General features: G+C 48.3%; 1 long non-coding RNA gene across 1 annotated transcript; it reads left to right on the top strand.

Annotated features, from left to right (window-relative positions):
* Positions 1–7,870: 7,870 nt before the first annotated feature.
* LOC144388889 (uncharacterized) lies at positions 7,871–13,033 on the top strand. Its single transcript, XR_013453145.1, has 2 exons — positions 7,871–11,407; positions 11,851–13,033. It is a non-coding gene; the product is annotated as an uncharacterized LOC144388889 (long non-coding RNA).
* The last annotated feature ends 4,012 nt before the right edge of the window (positions 13,034–17,045 follow it).

The raw sequence follows: 17,045 nt of genomic DNA, 5'->3' as shown, positions 1-17,045 counted from the left end.
TTCCCCCCAACCTCAGTGAGTAAATAAACACCCAGAAACGAGTGGATAATCATCGCGGCCACTTTTGTCTCATTGCGGAATTGAGAGGACCCACGGAGGCGGCCCTCCGCTATAAATAGTCGGCGGCAATCAAAGTATATAAATGAACTGTCAGAGCACAAGTATTCACAAGCACGACAAAATGTTAAGTAATTATGAGTGAATTTGTTGCATTTCTGGCTAAGTGGTAGCAGATAGGCCTTTGACAGGGAGGCAGTGGTGTGCGGTGGGCTGATTTAGAATGTTATGGCTGCCATGCTCTGTGTAAACCCTCAACCCCAGCAACAAAAAGAAGAAGCCCATTCACATCCCACACTGACCACATCTTAACGGCGATAAAGACATCTGCAGGGCCATTACCCACAATTAGCTGCACATCAAGGAGCGGTGACCCCCCCCTCAAGAAATGTGTTTGTCTCTCCATGACCTACGTTTTTTGGGGGGGGCGTTTTCCCCTTTGTTTTTCTTTGCCCACGTATCCGCTGAGTTTCTTTAAAGTTGTTTACGGAGACCAATCATGACCTGACTGGACAAAAAAAAAAAATCCAATGTGTAATGGAAAATTGACAAGCATAACATTATCCCGCTCTCATTTGAGAGGTCTGAAGAAAATGTAGCGTTCGGGTGACTCGAGATGCTCCCCGCATTACCATATTTGTGCACCATATGACATGATTTATAGACAATCATGTGATGATTTACATCTTGTTTTTGGCCTCATTCATGTGGCTTACTGAGCAGGGTTTGCAAAGTCTGCCTCGCTGATTACAGAGAGAGTTTTGCTGCTAAAACAATGTGCTGCAGTCAGAACATGCACTGAGAAACTCAGTCATCAGGCATCAAGGGCTATTTTTACACCGTAACTCTACGCCGCAACGGTGCGCCAATACGTTGTTACGCTACACCGTTACGCTGCGTTGTTACGCTACGTTGTTACGCTACGTTGTTACGCTACGTTGTTACGCTACGTTGTTTAAACTTTGCTGTATAAGCTACGTTGTAATTACATTGTAACTGCGTTGTAACTAGATGTAACTAGATGTAACCAGATGTAACTAGATATAACTACGTTGTAACTATATGTAACTACGTTGTAACTATATGTAACTACGTTGTAACTAGATGTAACTACGTTGTAACCAGATGTAACTAGATATAACTACGTTGTAACTAGATGTAACTAGATGTAACTACGTTGTAACTACGTTGAAGCTACATTGTAACTACGTCGTAACTACGTTATAACTACGTTGTAACCAGATGTAACTAGATATAACTACGTTGTAACTAGATGTAACTACATTTTAACTACGTTGTAACTACGTTGTAACTAGATGTAACTACGTTGTAACTAGATATAACTACGTTGTAACTAGATGTAACTACATTGTAACTACGTTGTAACTAGATGTAACTACGTTGTAACTACGATGTAACTACGTTGTAACTAGATGTAACTACGTTGTAACTACGATGTAACTACGTTGTAACTACGATGTAACTACGTTGTAACTACGTTGAAGCTACGTTGAAGCTACATCGTTACACTACGTTGTTTGTTTTGTCGCCATAACTTAACCAACCAAACACATTTTTGGTTCAGAAACATCACCATTCTTTGTGGTTTGAAGAAACAAACAATGCCAACATTTTTCTTTGACTGGCTTAGTTTGAATAGAGAGTGTAGAGGTGGGACTTTTCAGAGCCATGTGGCGGCGACCTCCTCCTCCACACAAGGTCCTTTTAGAGCTGCTCAATGCGACAATAAGCAAATGACAGATAAGGAATGATTTTCTAAAAGTGAAACCTCAAAAATAAACAAACCATTACTCCGTGCCACTGGAGAGCCGGGTTCGCGCTTCTAATTCAGGTGAATTGCAGACAAATTTCCCCCGGCTGGCACACTTACAGCTGTAATAATACAGGGCGGGCGGCGGAGAAGTCCGGGGCTGCAGCCCGGCCTGCACAGCGTCCACACATGGCCAGAGTCTGGCAGCAACACCTCCCGCGGCAGACCCGACTACACAGTGCAAACGGCGCACATATTATAAACATGTGTTTTACAAAATGTAATTAAGGTGCTTTTTTGCATTACAGCTAACCTTGTGTCAATCTTAAAAACGTGTGTAAATAACATATCTGAACTGCATGCGTGTGTGAGTGTATGTTTTTCCCCCAGTGCTAAACACTCAGATTAGAACGACAAAGTGGGGTGAATTTGTCCGTGTTTTCCCTAAAAGGAGCAGCGTGTTTATTTTCTGTTTCTTCGGTTTCAAAGCTTGGGCACCAAACTGCATAGGAAACACAAAGGATTACAATTAAAGAGCTTTGATTGAATGCTGTTTTCCAGCCTGTGGCACAAACATTTTGAGTCTTTTGTCCTTTTATAGGGATTTTAATGACCTATTGGGATCACTCGGTCTTAAATGATGTGTTACAGGAAATAAACTTCAGAGACAAATGCCCCACCGTTGCCCTGAGTCGCATAATGTACAACACAATTAATGGTTTGGATGTTTACAACGGTTAGTATTTGAAGCTTTGAACCCTTAAAAAAGAAAAAGGGGGGAACGCAGCATCCAGCAGCTCTCACTGACTGTGATTAAATTAAGCTGAATGTGAACAGCGAAGTGGGAGTTCTGCAAAGAGGCCGGAAAGCATCCGGGACATGTTCGCTTTGAATTCCGCGCCAGTGAGGCCACACGCTCTCGTTCTCGGTTGGGGGTCCGAGGAGACCTCGCTGAGCCGCGGGTCCCCGGGCCGAGTGGTCCAGCAGGCAGTGCAATGACGCGCCGCCCTCAATCGCAGCCACCTTGAAAACATCTGGCAGGTCTGAGCTCACCACAGGTCCCCCTTTCCCCCCCTGTCTTTACCGCAGAGGTGAGCGCTCTCTCACACACACACACACACACACACACACACACACACACACAAGGGGATGAATGACCACTCCGAGGCCTGGGCCCGGTGGTGTAAGGAAACCCTCTGCTGGGACTATGGAAGCGCATTAGAGCGAGCGGCTGTATGGAGGCCACATTGCGGCAGTATAACATAAATATCTCAGACGACCCGGGAAGGGGGAGGCTTCATTTACTTATCTCATAAATATTCAACCACCCAGCCATTAGTGTTGTATTCAGGTGTTAATCATCAAACATCAATGTGAGGCACCTAAGGACCTGCCTTCGTCCAGGTGGGGGGTGAGGGGGGCTGACGGAGCGGATGAAGCGTCGCAGATTCACTGTCAGTCACTCGGGACTGATCATTTATTGACGTCTGTGCACTTTCAGGTTAGTTTTTGTCTGCGTTTGTTCGTGTGTGCAGGCGTGTGCGTGCAGGCGTGTGCGTGCGTGAGCTGTCCGACAGGTGTGCTGCACCTCTCCCTCATGCATTTAACACACGCAATCAGAGACCGTTTGTAAACAGTCTGTCCTTCCTCAAAAGGGCCTCGGAGATTTGCTCATGGAAGTCAAATTGCTGCAAAACAACCTGATTTGGCACCAGGCTTCAACTTGTATGCTTGAGTGAGTGTAATTGCCAGTGGTGGTGGTGGTGGTGGGGGGGGGGGCAGTGGGGGGTCCGCTTTAGGTTTGCTATCTCTGGGCATTCCTTCCTCTAATAACAACTGCGAGTGAAATGAAAACCCGCTCTGTGTTTGCTCCGAGAGGTGATTAGTCGGGGGAAGTTAGGATTTCAAATGCTCCTAATTGGGCCGCTCTATTTACGTTCGCCCGACATTTATCAGCGAATTTGCAATTTCATTTTAAATGGATTAACCCCACGCATTCTTTTTCCGAGCAATTGCGCTCAAGTGGAGCGTGCACGGCGGCCGATTGGCCCGGACAATTGGTTTCATTATTGGAAATAGTTTGCCGTTTGCACAACAAGCAGCGGGTGTAATCTGCCTCCTCGCGTCCTCGGAGGAGACAATTAGGACGTTACCGTCGGCCCGCTGCCAAGCACGATGCATTAGAGGAGCCCGAGGCCTGAGCTTCATGTTGGCACAACTGGTGCAGTGGTTTAATGTGTGTGTGTGTGTGTGTGTGTGTGTGTGTGTGTGTTAGCAGACGTGACCCAGGGCTTCATGTCGGGGGGTGTCAGGCGGAACGAGCCGTAGCTGTCAACGGCGATGCTTTATGGCGGCGTTTCCTCCGGCGCCCTGACGTGTGCTGTCACCTCGTTGTGGGAGACACTTCCATCCGCCCGCTAACAGTAAACACGCTCGCACAGGGAGAACACCCACACACACACACACACACACACACACACACCCACACACACACACGCACGCAGACAGCCATGTTGTCCGCCAAGAAAACAATCAGGATGTACAGGATTAGGAATATTTCAGTCGTTGAAAGCTCTTCACTGGAATAATTTCAGGAATTGGCTCAGAAGTCAGGGCGGTTTTTCTTCACGTATCATTTTAAAAGTTGTGTTGTTTTTGCTGAAATGTTGAGTGCATTTGGCTTTTGCAGATGCGGTGATACCAGAGGGCCAATATGCACATTGAATGTGCTGATTTATCTGATGTCTGTAGTTATTTGCATCTCTAGATGAGGTTCTTTTATTTGGCCTTTGGGCCGCACCTCACAGACATCACTGATCATTGCCCAGATCATATATTATATTATAGGGGTCATATTTACAGTCAGTGGGCACGTTTTTGCAACTTGTCGTTCAGGATTACAGCTGTTTTTGAGTTTCACCGGGGTACAGGTGGGAGATTACATCTTGCAGGCTCTCTGTGTCGCTGATTCCCGTGTTCACTTTCTCCAGCTCTGTTTGAGTGGACGTCCTCGTCTGCCGCGTGTCTCTTCAGTGTAGTTGACATTCAGCAGTAGGTTCTTCTCTGAGCTACTGGACGGTTGTTAACATTGCAGTTCTTAACCAGCTGGGAAAGTCTACTTCAACTTTAGCTATTTTAGTAGTTTAGCCGTTTAGATTTGACAATGTCTTTCCGTTGATTTGGTTAACTCTGTTCGAAAATATCTAAACTATAATTTAAATCATTTAGTGGTCTGAAATGTATGTTTTACATATTTAAAAATACTATATTCACGGGAAAAAGAGGACTGAGCCCTTATCAGCTTCAGATATAACATAGATGCTTGGATAGCAACATGCTAAACTAGTAAATGCACATTTTATTTTGTTAATTTTTCTTTAGGATCAGAGTATGAAGCAGAATAAATCCAAGATAAAATACCGAATGTACTAGAGTACATCTGGATGTAAACATTAACGTACCCTTTACACTATGTTACAATAAAATAATGTATAGCCTAGCATGCTAATAGAACATACGCTCATAAAAAAGACACGGTCAACATGCTGCACATTTGCTGGAACGTAAACTGCTGCCAAAACTACAGGCTTTCTTTTAAATGACAACAGCAACACAAGAGACGGGTCGGTCTTCTAAAGGAGTTGAGTGGCGATGACCGACAAACCAGGATATCAGTCATTTCAGCTTCCTGTTAATGGAACCTCCATCTTTGGAAAGATCCCGGTGCAGCCGCACAAAAGGGAGCAGATGCTTCATGCGGGCAGTGAGGGGGGGGGGGCTCGGACGGACCACCCCTCTGGAGCGGAGGGACGCGCCGTTTGTTAAGTGCGTGATGAATCGGCCGCATGCTTGAACCCAAAGGTTGGCAAATTAACAGTTAATTAGCGCTTGATAAATGACAGATCGACACCGGGCCCCTCCGCCGCCGCAGTGCGCCGCTATCTCGCCTCGCCGAGTGTTTACGCGCTGCTAACAAGTGTCGGGCCGACTGTTATGTCTGCCTTTTGTCACCGGGCGCGATTGCTCTCAGATGTGCCCTCTCCAACACAAGCCCTCTGTCCCCTGCACAGCAAGCCACCCACCAACCTACCCCCCCCCCCCACGTAACCACGTGCACCAGACGCCCTCCAGCCCCTTCACCTGACCATATAAGTGTAAAGAACTGTTGTCTATTCCTTTGCTGCTGTAGTGGGATTGTAAACAACACGATACAATCCAATTCAAATTTGATATTGTGTTGTAATTGACAATACATACTATATATGGTACATTCAGTATCTTCAATCATATTTCCATCCTTTCCATCGAGTAAACACAAGATGTATTACAGGGAAAAGCTGCGCGGCAGAGACATTGAAGGCACCGGTCCAAGGGTCGCTGACCGAGCAGCTTCAATGAATGTTACGTGAAAAATGACTTCTGCAAACCCGACTTTCCTCCGCGAGCTCGGCCGGATTGGCCGCGCTGCCATTACGAACGTCCCGACTCCGTAGAGTTACGCTTTCTGTTGAGGACTGGCAGGTCTGAAGGGATTGGTTCCTGTCAAACTGACACGTTTTCATTGGACATCGACATGCCAGACATTTTCTCTCCCTCCGCGAGCGACGATTCTGGGCACGATAACTGCATTTTTGCTGCTGGATCGCGTTCCCACCGTGAGCGAAGGAAGCCGTCATTTGAGGCCTAATTATGTAAATTGGTCCCGTGCTCTTGACATGCATGTGTGTGTGTGGAGGAAGACGTATTTAACGCCTCCTGTCGCGGGCAACGGGCCAGCAACGGCCTCGTGGCAGAAGGGAATAAGTTGAAAGACTTTTTTTCCTTTCCCAAAGAATTTATATGAACGAGAAGGTTTTTAATACTCAACCCTGTGAAAAAAATGACACCGGCTATTTTGTTATTAGATGTAAATTAGTGTCAGTCAAAATCTGCTGCCTCGGCTGACGGCGTTTGGAGATTTCCAAATAAAAGCTGATAAGATGAAACTATAACAGTGAGTTTGCCTCAGCGTCTGTTTCTCTAAATGGCGTTCGGGGTTCTGAGGGGAAAAGACAGTTTGGTTAAATGTCCAAACTGCTTTTGAGTCATTCATGTTTCAGCACAAGGAGATTCATCAGCGTGTATGAACATTCCTTACTGTGGACTTGGCATAGATTTGGGGCGGAGAGGAACATTTAGTGTTTCAGCTCAGTGGGTGACCTCCTGAACAAAGTGCACACGGTGCCTTAGAGGGCCGTGGCTATTCGCTGGAACATCCTGCAGGAGTCTGTGACGAAAACCATTGCAGCCGATGAATTAATGAGCGCTTAACAGAGCGGTTGGTGGGAAATCGCAGCGGCCACACCTGAATTCACAGAGTCCGATTTGTTTCAAACGCCCTTTTTTTTCCTCCTCGGATCATTTATTTTGAAAAGGCTTATTGTGGATGTAGCATTCATCACCTCCGAAATTAGCGGCAACAAGAAGGCGGGGGCGGACGTGGGGGGACGTGGGGGGCGTGAGGGGGAGCGTGAGGGGGTAAAAAACTGGCCTTACAGCGAGCACAGACCCAGCAGACCTCGAAGGGGATCATTATCCTTACCCCCCAACCCCCGAGTGATATTGCTCAACCTCGCGGCCGCATGTTGTTGGCGGCGGCAACAACCCCCCCCCCCCCAGTCCAAAGCCGAGCGTTCGCTTTTCCCCCCGTTTTACCCATCGCAAACGGAAACAATCTGCTTCCATACTGTTGCACGTCTCGTGGGGGAGGGGGAGGGGGGGACATTTGTGGGGTCCTAGTTTCTGGAGGCCGTATCACGGTTGCCCGGCGCATCGCTAACGTCAGCAGCGTGACTCTCATTGTTTCATGCTTAGTTTGACCCACGGCTCGTATTCAGATGGCCGGAGCTGAAGCGAGCAGGCCGTGGAATATGCAGTGAAAATATGCTGGTGGGAGGTCTGTGTGAGTGTGTGTGTGTGTGTGTGTGTGTAGGAGAGGAGGGGCATGTGCAGTCTGCCAAACAGTCCCTGACAGAACAGTGCCTCTCTCGGCCATTTCCTTTAAACAGCAATCAGGCAGAATCAAAGCAGCTGCTGTGCTCTTGAATACTCCAATTGCGCTAATCAACTCCGTTTAGCAGCTCCTCGACCCCGCGGAGGGGGATTCGCCACACACACACACACACACACACACACTGGTGCATTGGGGGGGGGGCTCAGGCTGCAGAGTGAAGTCAGAAATAATAACACTTATTCATAGCCTGCTGGAAGACATGTTGAAGAGAAGCCATGCGAGGAGATGGTGACTGTTTAAGTTTTGCACAAATCATCCTGCTCATTTCTGGTAAAAAGCAGCAGGGGAAGAAAAACGCCATTTTTTTTCCCCTCTGCTTGGGTCTGTTACTTTGCAGCAGCTGTTGTGTCTATTGCACATGACAATTCTAGTCCAAACAACATGGCACTAATCCGCCCCAATTTCCATCCGCTCACAATTCAGGTTAATCTCGCATGTTGAAAGCTGCTCAGCGGTGATCCAAACAAACGTCTGGAGCAGCTTGTTTCGCCCCCGCCGGTACCTCTGGGATGCTCCGGTAAAGAAAACAACGCTAATTGTTCGGACTTGCTGGGGGCCCATTTCCGCCCAGCAGCGAGGCTGCAAATTCATTTTTGTGACTGTGTGCTGTGATCGCCGTTACAGAACTCCTAACATTTAGCAACACAAAGCGGAGGAAGTGCAAAGCACACGCAAAGTGCTTCAATGTGGTCCGGGCCGCGCAGCCTTGGCTCTGGGAGAGACTTCCTCTGTGAAGTATTTAATGTTGGAAGCTCTCTCTCTCTCTCTCCAAACACGCGGCACCTGGGACAACAGCGGGCCGCTCCGGAGCCCCCGCGTTAATCAGCAGGCCGGCAATCAGCGGCACCCGCAAGAAGACGGTTAATACGGCGCGCTGGCTTTCCACGCAGCTCCGCCGCCCCGACGTACGAAAACAAGAAATTAACAGCCGTGTGCCGCTCTGAGCGTCCAGAGAGAAAGCGCCTTGATTGCTGCGGGGATTTCAAAGACTTTGCACGGGAACTGGATGAAAGAGGGAAGGAAAAAACTTTAAAAGCATTCTTTTCTCTCCGCTGCAGTCAATTATTTTCTTCTGTTTCAGGCGGAGGATCCCTGACTGGTTTCAGTCCTCCCTTCCAAATGAGCACGTTGCCAGCCGAGCCACTGGGTCGTTCTGGGTTATTGCCTTGTAACTTGCTTTTATAGGTTCTGATCATTTCCGTCAATCATCACGTACTCACCTAAGTCATTCCAGAGATATGGTGAGACAATGACACGTCACTGCCTCCAGGAAATACACCAGACCATGAATGCTTTCTGGTGGACGTATTCCACGAGCATCGGTTTTCACAGGAAACAACACATCTTCTTGGTTTAGGTTAACGGATTGTGGCTTGGATCAATACGGCTCATTGATGTGACCTGATGCCAATATTCACTCTCTTTCAGCTGAACACTTTGGTCTCCACCAGCTGTCTTTAACCTCTAGATGCTGCAGGGATGTTCTCCGCGGCGTCTCTAGCTGGGCAGGTGGTGCATAGCGGGTCGACGAGAGCTGGCGGCACGCAACCAGACGGAGGCCCGGAGCGTCCCGAAGAGCCGACGGGAAGTCAATCAATCGGCCTCCCTGTTGCTTTCGTCACTTCAAGTGCAGCAGTATTTATTGGCGCAGCGTTGCCGTGACTCGGCGGAGCCACAGTTCTCTCACGCGTCTTATCACTTCGGGGTCCTGAAATATTCCCACTGTGTACCCTGACTCCATTATTGCTTGAGACCAATTTAATTGAGCGTTGCATTATGAAGAGAAATGACGCGTAACATGACCCTAGAATGAGCTAAACTGCAGGGAATACCACTGAGGGACCAACAGCGCCCTGTGGAGAAGGCTGCGGACTAATAGGCCGCATAACAAAGACAGAGAGTGGTCACTCTGCCCATTTAAGTGAATGCTGGTCCACAGTTTGGTATAAACACAGTGCCTTTTATGGAATTATCCTAATTAGTGTGACCATTAGCCTTAATGGGGAGTAATGGGCAGTTAGATGTTATTTGGTAAAACAACACCCAGGGGCTGGAGGTGTTTTATTACGGCGCTATATTGGGCTCATTTCTGGAAAGGTAAAGAATGTTTCCAGATCTCAGGCAAAAATAAATCGGCGAGGCGCTAATTCAGTTTCCACATCCAGGCGAGCGGGGACCACCCACCGGGAAGCTCCGCCGGCCGCTAATAATCAAGCGCGCCACGACGGTCTCTCACCCGGCCTCGCGTTTGATGGACTACGTTCAGGAACTCAAAACACAGGAATTCTTCAATCTCCTTTTGGGAGAACATTGCGGACGCATGGCTGATTCTGCGATTCACGGCAAAGCAGGATTGGATTAAACAAACGTCCAATGCCACTTGATGAATTCACAAAAGTCGAGCGGGTCTGTTTCGTAACCATTAAGAGTGTCTCCGGGGGAATCGTTTTCCCCCATTACGCCATTAGCTCTGCTGCAGTTTGCAGGAGTGCATTTCAGCTCCTTAAAATGAAACTGTTAGTGACAAAACGTTTTACAGCCCGGTTTAGCAGCGGTTTGGAAAGCGAGGCCTGGGAACACAATAACCTCTGGCAGCGCTCACACGGCGGGGGACCACGTCTGCAAAGCGGATTCTCCGTGTTTGCGCGGCCCTCTGAAGCCACGCGCATGAACGCTGTGTGCGTCTGCAGGGCGGCCGACGCACAAACAGGCGAGGGGGAAAAAAAGAAAAAGAAAAAAAGAAGCATTGTGAGGCATCGTAACGCCAAGTGTCTTCAAATGATTTCCAGATTGGGCCGTAATCACCATTTCCAGGGGAATTCCTTCACACCAGAGCCTTTGTAAACACAGCCAATAACGAGTTAATTGCTTTTACAGGGTGAATGATAACCGGCTATTTAGCGGCGGCGAAGTACGAAGTGTGAAATGTGGATACAACGTCACCACCTGCGGCGTCTCGGAGATTTACGGCACGTCTGCAAACTGGGTTTGATTGCGGCGTGGCCCGTTTGAACCACGGGCTGCTGGCCTCACACAAGCCGCCGTCGCCCCGGAGCTCAGCGCGCATCGTCTGTCTTTGTGAGTCGCGGCCAGCGAACGGGACGTTTTCCTCCCCTTGGACAAACCTTTCACGTCAGCGATGAATGGGGCTGTAATCGCATCTCAATCGCAGATCTGTTACCAGCCACTCACCTTGGCAATGGAGGCTCGCGGGTGGTGAGCCTTCGTCTTAGCGTTCTCCTCATAGAGAAGGCAGACTCCCAGCTGAAGGTGGATCCACGCCACGGCGCCCGTCCGGGCGTTTCAATCGGGAGAGACCAGTCAGATAAAGAAAATATCATTATTTAGCATGTGATTATAAAGTCTTACAGGGAAATACTGATTCACGAGACATAAACTATGGGTTCAGGCATTCAGGAGGATGATGTTCTCGACTGAACTCACGCTACAGCTCCACGGAGCCTCCAGGTTGGAGATTTTGCCGTTGCCATCTTGTTTTACCATATCTGGAGGACCTGTCAATCACGGTAAGCCCGCCCCCTGCATCTATTTGGCTCTAAACTGACCATAACTTACAAAATGAACATCAGGCTGCATTGAAGGTTGATTTGAAAGGTGGAGATTGAGACCATGAGCTCATGTTTGCAATGTTTACCGAGGTCATAAATCTGAATACTTTCTACAGTCGCACTTCCATGTTGGCTCCACAAAGTACAATTTATCCACCATTGTTCTTATAATGAATGAAGATGACAAAAGAGGTCTGAAATAAAGTTTGAGGATGCAAAGACGCTAAAATATTGGTCAATTCTTACAAGGAAGTTTTACATGTTATGTCATTATAAGACGGACCTGTTGTGAGCCAAAACACGTGCACCCTGTTGCAGACTTATCGGACTTCGGTGAGGAAAATAATAATAATTTGCTTTTCCTCTTTCCGGCTCTTGGTCTGTAAAATTGCGTTGCACAGGTTCAATCAGCGCGAACCGCCTGCAGGAAGCATCGGCCATCGAAGAACAAACTCACGCACAGCGGAACACAATTGCATTATCGCGGGTTCACCGACGAGAACGGACATTGTTCATTATACAACGCGAACACTGGAAGACAGAAGAGCGTCCACAACATCGTCCATCTCTCATCATTGTGTCGCATTTGGGACCTAAAGAGAGGATCCGTGTAAAACGGGGAACAGTGAGATCCCTTCGGAGGCCCGTTGAGCCGTAACGAGCGTCTCATCAGGCCTCTGGAATGCTCCACCCGGCTGCACTCACGTCACTCCGTTAGACGTCCACGATCTGAGACAAGTCGCTGCCCATCTGACGTGTGCTGGCTCATCAACGTCAATCTTTCTGCCTCTTTAAACACGTGACCCAAAGTCAACGAGAGACTCATGTGGGTGCTTTGAGTCAGACGTGAAGCTCTGTGATTGTCAGGAGGCTTCATTCGGCGTGACTAGTTTCTGCATCAGAGAACTCAAAAATGTCTCTTTTAACTCCCACGAGTCATAAAAAATCATTTCTATGATCGTTTAAGTAACAGAAATTCGAAAAGGCTGGAATCTGTATCCAACTTTTTTAGGAAAAAGAGTGAGCAGGTGGGGAGGAAGGAGTCAAACACGGGACCTGCAGCCAGGTGTCTCAGGTGAAACCAACAATGTCTCATCTAAGTCGGTTAGTTTTGCCTCATTTCAAATATTCACTAATTCCAAGTTACAAAACAAATGTTTCTGATTGGTTTCATCACAGTTAACATGAGATATGAAAAAGATAAAAACCTCTCGGCTAGTGTCAACACCTTGTCTCCAGATGTGCATCACTCATTATCGCTTCTTCTACTGTCGGTTCTACCTGAGTAGCTTCAGCCTGAAAGGAAGATGATTCATTTATAATTGTGAGGTGACGGCATGAAAAGCTATGCGAGCTGAAATTGAACCTTGTCATTTACCGGCTTGATCATAAAGGTGCATTTCATAACTTGAATTGGCAGTTAAAGATTGAACGGTTGATTAAAATCCATTTGATTCAGTTGAATGTTGAAAGTTTAGAAGCAATTGTTACTTTAATGTTATATGTATGTGGGTTTATTATACACACATATATGTATGTATATCTATCTATATATAGATACACTGTCTTCACAGTGGAAATGAATACTGTCGACATATGGACAATGGATTTATTTTGTAGATAATTAAATTTGGATACACAATAAACAGTGCACATATAATAATATTTTTGAGATTATACAGAAAACCGGGCATTGTTACAGCCCTCAGACACGTAACAAATAAAATCACACTCACAAACACACACAGTCACCATTTTTCACTTTTCACATTTCACTCCATTCCGACTGCTACACGAACGTTCGCCACGCGTGATCTGCAGCGTCACAGCGGGCCGCCGCTGTCTTGACGTAACGCCTGACGTCCACGTGTGGGCGAGCGGGATCCCATCTGGGATCGGTAAAAAGAGTCCCCCCCCCCCCCCCCCCCCCGGCGTCTTTCCTGATCCTCCCTGATTACACGCGGCAGCCTCTGACCTGCGCTGAAGGCCCTTCCTCTGACACGGAGGGTTGAAGACTATTGATTCAGAAAATCCTGTTAATTCAGCGTATTCTCCCGCAGCTGGAAACCTACTCTAACATCATTCTGATGGGATCAAGTTTGTTTTTGGAATGTAAATGAAGTAACAATGGTTACGAGGTATGATTTAAACATTTATTTTTGTACGCTTCTGAGTCCCAGCCTGTATCTCTCTTGCGCGGCGAGTAATTCCACATTTAGTGCAGGCCTGTGGAAACTGGAGCTCCCGCTGTGATTGAGTGGATCACCTGCTGTGGAAATTATAAACACCAGGCAGGAATTTACATTAGGCACCCAGTGGAAAAGTGCACTGCGCTGATGGCTTTGTCTGAGCGAGTAATAAAATCTCCATTGTATACAAGACATATTTCATCAAGGTATCTGCACTTCTTCACTCCGACGCTTTAAAAGCCATTTCATCCATCTTCAAACGGAGCCGCGAGAGCCAAGCGTGATGATGACGAAACATTCGAACTGCGAGAACGCGGCCGCTTTTGCGCCGAGCTTTTTGCAAGCGGAATTGCAACAATTTTTGTTGTGGCGGAGACGCGTCGCGTCTCAGGATGCTTCCGGCGGAGAGGTCAGTTCGCTTGAAACGACGGCAGCACGAGAAGCCTGAAAAACGTGGGGCCGCTTCTATATTTCCTTGTACCTTTTATTAGCATTAGCGGCGACCACGTGTACCCGCCGGGCGCCCTTTGCCCTTCTGCCTCTGTGACTCACAGCGGCTCACTTCGCATCAGGGAATTCCTCCCAGTTCATTTTGGATGGAGCGTTTCCACTAACTGTCACGTCATGCCGGGGAGGAGAGAATGCGCTGCGCACATCAGCTGCTTGGAACGTGTCATTACTGCAGGGGCCTTTTTTTTCTGCTTTAAAGTGGTTGGTATCAATTTGCCGGGATTTAAGAGTTGCTTTGCGTCACGTTCTGAACGTTCGCTCACTTCCCACCGTCGCAGCAGAGCTTCTCTCGCGGCTGGCGAGGTCTGAACGGCAGCTGCACGTCTGCACGTCTCCTGAAACGTACGCAGGACTTTCACCGGGGACACCGCTGATACTGTCCCATGACAGTAAATGTCGGTATATCGTTACGTAGAAGGCAGCTTTATTTTCCCAATATAACAATATTATTTTACCCAACCCAGTACTATTCCTGTTCAGGCCCAACCAAGTGCTTTTGCTGCAAGAAACATTACCTTTAGTTGCCGCGAACCTAAGCAACTTCTGTTGTCCCCAAAACGCCACCAAGATCCAGAGTTGCTTTCACCAAGAACTATGTTGATCTACGTAAGGAGACAGAAACAGACACGCTGAAGTGAGGACCGCTGAGCGTCGGTATTGGGTGAGACGGGGGGTGAGACGGGGGGGTGAGACGGGTCGGTTGGATGTCACCGGGACGCTGATGCATTCTGACTCTCATGGCGCTGATGTGTTGACTTTTTGTCAGCGGTGTGTAAAAGTTAAGAAATGAACTTTACCTGCTGGTTGCTCAGTAATGTTTTTCTACCCAATCGCTCGTCCTTTCCGGCGTCACCGTGACGATATATTTACCAGCTTTTCAGCTCGGTTTGAGTTAAAAAGTCCTATGTTGACAGTGGACTGTTGATACTGGTCCAGATCGAGGATTTAGCGCCACCATTAAGGCTCCATCTGAACCCGGAGCAACCGTTGCTTCGTGCGGCTCTTCGGCGGCGAGGCGGGCCCCCGGGGGGACTGCAGACATTTAAATCCACACTTGCTGTCACTTTAAGTGCACTTGAGGCCTCATTTATCGCCGAGCACTTGTGAACCTTCCCATTTCCACAAGAAGGGAAGACGAAATAAAACCAAAGTGTGCGTCGATTGAGGACGTTAAGTGTAGTTTTCCATTTGTCAGCGAGCGGCGGAGCAGCCGGGCCGATGTGGCGGGCGTCCGGGCCCCCCCCCCCCCCCCCCCCCCGGCCCATTTCAATTACAATCGGCGCGGTTTTGGGGGCCACTCGTCCTTCTTGAACATGGCTTTTTTCGCTCCGAGGGGTTACGAAGGCCACACTTTGATATCACACGAAAGAGGTTGAGTTTGATTGAAATGGCAGAAGATGGGTGTGGGTGGGGGGGGAGACGGGGGAGGAGGAGGGTGGGTGGGTGGGTGCCCTCCCTCCAGCGAGAGAACGCATGGATTCGAGTCTGCTAAACGTCCAACATGAGTAAGCCATGTATCACTTAGTTTCCATGATTCCTACACAATTAAATCATTAAGTGTCATTAAGGGACTCGTGTAATTGCCCCTCTGGTGCTGGCGGGGAGCTCGGAGCTCGCTGCCCGTAACGCGCTCTACTCGGGCTCTACGCCGGCGCATCTCCCACTCGCGCCGCGGCCTTTGCCCGAAAAGTCTGAACTCAGCAAAATCACTGGGGAAGTATGAAGCTTTGAGAGAGGAAAAAAGAAGAGAGAAAGAGAAAGGAGGAAAAGGGGGGTTTGAACGTTCGGCATCCATTTTGGCAAAAGAAAAACCCCCGAGCGCTGCCGAGGTCGGGTCAACGTTCTGGAAAAATGAAAGCGTGGTTATGAGTGGAAACACTTGTATTTAGATCATTACTTCACACGGTAATTATTACATACGGAGAGTAATGAGTCATTGAGAGAACATTAACTTACTAATCTCCAGGAAACAAAAAGAACTGGACGACGAAAAGAAAATGTTCAAATAATGTGTCATGTTCGCTATTGTAAACAGAGCGAGCCGGACTAGTTTTCTTGTGTTTCTTTATGGGAAACAAAGCGCCGGCGAGGGACTCGGCCGTGCCAAAGCTCTGGAGAACATTTGTTTTAAAGGAAACGTAAGCTTTGCTCCCTCCTGGCTCATTTTGACGTTAAAGACACCAACTGGAAGCATTACAGGCCGCGTTCGGCCTCATAACTCCCTTAATGAGCAGACGCGCAATAACTCCAGCAGGCGGGTCTTCCGTTGGAAAACAAACGGCTTTTATTCCCGGCGATAGCAACGCAGCATTGTGCGTGTCTATGCAAAAAAGCCTTGTGTACTCGCCGCTTCGGTAACAAATTGCCATATCATGTGTTACAATTACCCCCGTCGGAGCGGCCAGCCGATACGTCTTCCCCAATGGAACCGGTTGAAAGCTATGAATTATGGCCATATTTCAGTCTAAAAGAAACAAACCACTAATTGCGACGTGGCCTCTCGGTAATTTTCAACAAGGAGGGCCCAGAGAGGCACTGCGACGTTGGGGAAATCATTTGCTGCTGCTCCTGCTTTATTTTGGTTTCAAATAACAGACACTACTAATTTGGTGTGGGCTTGACCCCCTGCGCCCCGCCGCCCCCGCCCCTCGAACCCTCCACCCCTGCACCCCTGCGCTGTGGGGAAAACTCCAATCAGCCAACATCTCTACCAACTTTTTTTCCCCCTCCTCCCGCTACTCTTTTGCAGGACGCCCCCCCCCCCCCCCCCCCCCCGTCCTGCCTTTCTGAAATGTTTCTGCTAATTCCCATTTCCTTTATAATCACAGGCTTTTATGTGAGTGGCTGGGCCTGGCCTGGCCTGGCCTGGCCTGGCCGGGGGGGGGTTAATTACTCTG

The sequence above is a fragment of the Gasterosteus aculeatus genome, chromosome 17, assembly GCF_964276395.1.
Source record: "Gasterosteus aculeatus chromosome 17, fGasAcu3.hap1.1, whole genome shotgun sequence".
NCBI classification, from domain to species: domain Eukaryota; kingdom Metazoa; phylum Chordata; class Actinopteri; order Perciformes; family Gasterosteidae; genus Gasterosteus; species Gasterosteus aculeatus.
This window is presented reverse-complemented; position numbering and strand designations above follow the sequence as displayed.